The sequence below is a fragment of the Lichenostomus cassidix genome, chromosome 1, assembly GCF_008360975.1.
Source record: "Lichenostomus cassidix isolate B80296 chromosome 1, HeHo_3.0, whole genome shotgun sequence".
Taxonomy (NCBI): Eukaryota; Metazoa; Chordata; class Aves; order Passeriformes; family Meliphagidae; genus Lichenostomus; species Lichenostomus cassidix.
The window spans coordinates 78380324-78386328 of NC_139479.1; positions in this window are offsets into that span (position 1 = coordinate 78380324).

The window sequence follows — 6005 nt, forward strand, 5'->3', positions numbered from 1 at the left end:
AGATAGAAAATCTGCTTACCTGGGTTTCATTTTCAGGAAGCCACGTAGGACATGTTATGCTAGAGAGATTCCTACTACTCTGGAGAGTGTTCAGTGTATGTAAGTAATCACATGCATTGTGTGTGACATCTAAGAGATTCTCGTATCATGGATTGAATTATATGACTGTAGAGATGCCTTTCATGATTTTAATTCATATTCATTCCATGAATAAAATGTATGAGATGTTTTAAATCTCTTTTGGTTAGAGACAGCTTTTCTGGAAGGAATTTGAATAAAAAAGACATATTATTTAAAAGGAACAACAAAAAAAGCTACTGCATACTGGACTAAAGACAGATAGAATGGGTCATGATTTGCATGCATATTTCCTGGTAATTCCTGAAACTTCAGATGCCATTCGTTAACAAACTGTGAAGACCTCACTGTTTCTGATATCTTTTTTAATAATTATATGGAGTTGAGAGACTCACATTCAAAGTGATTGTAAAATTCCTTTGAGTTCCAAGGAAATGAGCACGTGAGGGAGAATCTGTCAGGATAAAAAGGACATGTAATGGAAGCCTTGTTGTAACAAAGCCCTCTGAGGTGGCATAGGGGAGGGGCACAGAACTAAATGCATCAGTAGGTTTAAGTTCAATTAATGCACTTTTTTTGCATTGGAAAGCTAAGACGATGGCAGTTGTTCAACAAGCAAGCGTATCTTTTGGAAGGTTAGCCAGAGAATGAGACAGAGCATAAAACTCTAGAATCTATATGCTTTCCCCACCCAAAAATTGGTACTTGAGTCCACCTAGTTCCTTGCATGTAATGCATTTGAGAGCTGGTCATTTGAGGATTTTTTGTGGGTCCTTTTTTTCAAATTGTTCTTCACACAAACTCTCTATGCAGAAAGTGCTTTAATACAGGTGATTGGAATGCTCTCCCAATTTATGATCCACACCAGAATGGGCTATTAGAGCCATTGTATGCACTTTTTCTATGTCCAGCCCAAGAGTACCCAGATCAATCCCTGCAGAAGCTTTTTTGACAGTTTGTATCTGCTAATTGTATAAAATACTCTAAAATACTGAATATCTGCTTGGAATTCAGCAGCAGAACAGGCTTTCATGGTGTTGCAGTGACACCCAATTTAAGAATAGTGCTACTTCAGGGCAAAGGGAAAAAAGCTTTGATGGACTATGTTTAATGATGTAATCTTGCTTGAAATTTCAATTTCCTGCTGTGCTATTGTATAAAATGCTTAGACTAAGCCTAATTAACCCTTGCAGGAACCTAGTTCTATGAACATAAAATTTGCATTAATTTCCAGTGACATAGTAATTGAAGCATGACAAAAAGGCTGCAGTTGATTGAAGACTGAATTAGGGCTTACTATTTGAAAAGCATTGGGATCACTAGCTCTTGACTTTATGGATTATCATTTATAAACTAAGGCATGTGGGATTAGTGAATACATTAAAGTGTGGAAAATCTATCTTAAATTTTGGAAGTTATATATATTACATATATTTCTTTTAAATATTTCTGGTTTATTGCCTTTTAAACTAAGTGAATTGCAAAAGAAATAGAAAATAGGCTTGCAGTATTTACTCTTGCTAAGAAACTTTTGACAAGGATGCTATAACATTAAGCACAACTGCTTGTACTAATCTAATGAAATAGGACTTTTAGTGAAATTCTGCTTGAGAGTAGGGGGAAAAATGCAGAATATGATAATAACATTTTCCACATCAAAAATATCCTTTAGAAGTTCCCAGATTGCTACTGTGGAAATATAATAAATAAAAATTCCCAAAGCCAGTTCTTTCTTTTTGATTGATTGATTCCTTCACAAAAATATGTCCTTCTCAACTTGCTCTAGCATTTGATCAAAATGTCATTGTTGAGGAATGTTAGATGAATTGCCAGTACAGTCTCTCTCACCCTGGGCTGTGCATTCAGTTTGGATCATCAAGATTAGCTTGCACCAGCTCACCTTAAGTCACACAAAATAGCACCTAGTTCTCCCAGCTACAATCTAGGGCTGCTGCAAATGGAATGGAAAGGAAAAGGCTTCTTCAGGCTCTGGAGTACAGAGATTGAAATTGAATTTGTGCAATAGTCACCTTCACACAGCACATAAAGTCCTGGAGTGACCAAGGTGAAGGGCAGCAAGGACACACTGGTATTAAAGAAAGCTAAGAACGCTGGGTGCCCACTTTCCAGTGGGGCAGGGAACTTAGTGAGAAGCTACAAGGAAAAGACTGATGCACTCATTGCAGTTTTCGTCTCAGTTTTTTCACTGGGAGGCTTGTCCCCAGGTCTCCCAGGTCCCTGAGCCTTCTAGCAAGATCTGTGGGGGAAAACCAGTACCCACAGCAGAGGAAGAGAGTTAGGCATCATTTAGGTCTCTTGTGCACACATGAGTCCATAGAACCAGATGGGATGCATCTAAGCTTGCTAATGACATTGTGGTGCCACACTGCATCATTTGTGACATGCCATGGAAACTGAGGAGGCTCCTCAGAACTGGAAAAAGGCAGATGTCACATCATTTTTAACAAGGGCAAGAAGGTGGATTCAGGGACTACAGACTAGTCAGTCTTACCTCAGTCTCTAGGAAGATGATGGATGGGGCAAATCCACTGAGAATTCATTTCTATACTCAAAAATAGACGAGAAGGAGATTAGGAGCAAACAGCACAGGTTTATCATAGAATCATAGAACCACAGAGTGTCCTGGGTTGGAAGGGACCATAAAGATCATCTAGTTTCAACCTTACTGGGACACCTTCACAAGACCAGGTCACTCATAGTCCCATCCAACCTGGCCTTGAACACCTCCAGGGATGGGGCATCCCCAACTTCTCTGGGCAACCTGTTCCAGTGCCTCACCACCCTCAGAGTAAAGATTTTTTTCCTAATATGTAATCTAACCCTACTCTCTTTCAATTTGAACTCATTCCCTCTTGTGCTGTCCCTTCATGCCCTTGTAAATAGACTTGCCCCATCTTTTCTGTAAGTTCCCTTTACATACAGGAAGGCCACAGTGAAGTCATCCTGAAGCCTTGTCTTTTCCAGATTTTCCCTGTTTTTCCGGGTTTACCAAGTGGAAATCATACCTGACCTTCCTCACTCCTTTCTGTGATGCGGTGATGGGTGCTGTGGCCAAGGGAGAACACGTGGATGTTGTACACATCCATTTTAATGACGTCTTTGACACAATCTCCCACAGTCTTCTTTTCATTGAATTTGGAAGATGAGGGCTCTATAAGCAGACAAAATGGTGGGTGGGGAATTGACTCAACTGGTGGACCCAAAGAGCTGCAATTAGTGACATAAAGTCTAGGTAATGGTCAGTAACTAATGGGGACCCTCAGTCATCAATAATGGGACCAATCCTGCCTAAAGCCTTCAGTAACAACCCAGGTGATTGGACAGAGTGCATCCTTGATAAGTTTGTGGACAGTACCAGGTTGGAGAAACTAATCCATGTCCTGAAGAGGGACTGAAGCTGCCACTCCAAGGGAGCTGGACAGGCTGAAGATATGGGTTGCAAGGAACATCATGAAGCTCTGTGAGAGCAAGATACTGTATGTAGGATGGTGTAACATCATGTAACACTACAGGCTGGGGCTCAACCATCTTGGAAGCAGCTCTGGAGAAATGGATGTGGGGCTCCTTTGTGGATAAGAAGCTGATCACAAGCCAGCAGCATCTGTTTGCAGCAAGGGGCTGCATTAGGAAAAGGGTCACCAGCAGGGCAAAGGAAGTGATCCATGTTGTTCAGTGATTTTAAGACCACATCTGGAACAGTGTGTCCTCTTTTGGACTTTAAAGTGCAGGATTGGTAGGGATACACTGGAGTGAGTCCAGCAGAGATCACTAAGCTGTTAAAGGATATGTAGCACAGGCCATATGAGTGAAGGCTGAATAAGCTGGATTTGTTTAGCTTGGAGAAGAGAAGCTGAAGGGCAGGACAACAGGCTGCTGTCCTCAGCTAGCTGATCAGAGGATAGAACTAGAGTCTTCTTGAGGGTACACAGTGATAGGATGGGAGGGAATGGGAGCAAGTTGCACGGTGGGAGATTCCAGATAGATGTTAGGGGGAAAAACACCCCATAAGGATGATCAAATACTGATGTAGGATGTTCAGAGAGTTTGTGTAGTCTCCATCCTTGGACACGTTCAAAATTGACTGGGCATGGACCTGAACAACTTGATTAGTTTGGATCTGTTTTGAGCAGGGGATTGGACAATTTGAATTCTGAAGATCCCTCCCAACCTAAGACATAATTCTTGCATTCTGACAGTATTCTTGAGCTGGTGAGGGAAAATTTCTATCTGCTCATATACTGATTGCCACAGAGATATGAACATTTCAAGCCAGAGGTAATCTTTTAAAGTCCCTTAGCAATGGTTTTGAGGTGTGTTTTCTTTTATTTTTTTTCCCTTCTTGTTAATAACTTTTCAAAACTAGAAAAAGTACTGACATTGAAAGATTGAAAGCAAGAGGCTGTGAGAGAGTTGGTTCTTCCTAGAAAAACTTTTTTGTCAGTTGTTTAAGAGACTGTTTAAGACTACTCAATCGTGTAAGGAAATTGTTAAGGCTGGGGTAACAAGGCTGGACCAAATGGCTCCTGACATGAAAAAGGGGAAAAAAGTAGCATGAAAAAGATGTATTAATGCTGTGAAGAGTCAGAAAATAGAGTCCTGGAAGTTTGCTGTCAGCAGAGGATTAGGAGTTGACAGTGACAGTATCTGCTAGAGGAGCCACATTTCTGCTAGTAATAGTTGAGGCCTTATCCTCCCATAAACCATCCTGGACAGCATCACGTTTCCAGTGCTTCCTGGGTCTGACATATTCCTGCACTGGTTCTGTGTTCAGAGTAGTCAGGCAAGCTCTGTTTTGTGGGCAAAATAAAGAGCTTTTAAATTTGCAGTTGTGCAGTCGTCTACATTTTGCCCTCACACCATTCTGTGTATATCTTCAGTGTCCTATGGAGACTTCTGAAATTAGGACTGCACGTTTCTAGAGTAGAGTATCTTTTGCTTGGAACAGGACTGTGTAATTTAATTTTTGCAAAGACTTTTGGATTTTTTTGTTCCTGGGATAAAATGGTTACACTTAGCTACATACAGGCAAACTGGTTATTTGTCACAAGCAATTTAAAAGTATGATCACGTGGACTGCTTTTGCAGGTTTTTTTCTTTCCTTTTCCTTTTTTTCCTTTTCCTTTTCCTTCCACAAAACCTCACTGTTCATTAGTTTGTAAATAAAACACAGCTGGCATCAACAGACCTCACTTAAGGATTGCCTGTACTATCAGTTCACATGCATTTAGTTGATTTGATCAGATGACTGTGATCAAAAGGGAACTTCAGTGTATTTACAGAGAAACAAAATTAGTTGCTATGTATTTCAGACATAAAACATGATTTTTAAAAATGCTGTAATTGTGGCCAGCTCTACTTTATTCTCCCAAAGAAGAATTCTCCCTTTCATACAGCAATTTCAAGGTTTCATTCGGCAGCCACTGAATTATTTGGAGTTTTGCCTGCACAATGCCATGAGATTTACTTCTTCTGTGAGTGAACCCCAGCAATATTCCATGGGACCTTCCCAGCTGTCCACAAGAATGAAACTCCTCAGGGCTGAACACAAGAGTCTCTATAGTTAGTGAATGGGACAGTTCCAGTGCTGTGACTGAGGCCAGGGGGTCGCACAGCACATCACGTTCTTTGTTGGTTCAACCTCCAACTCCAGTTGTTAAATTAGGAGCATCCAGTTTTTCACAGCTCATTCATATTTTTAACCCAGAGCAATTCTATGCCACAAAAATATTTATGACTATAGAATATTATATGAAAAAGTAATCTTACTAGTCAGCTGGAGGTGTTGCTAACAAGACAATGAACAGGAATCAATTGTGTGTTCTGCAGCTGACATTCATAGTTGTCTCACTGCATGCTCATTGTAACTTGAGGTAAAATATTGATTTATTATTATAGATAATAATGAT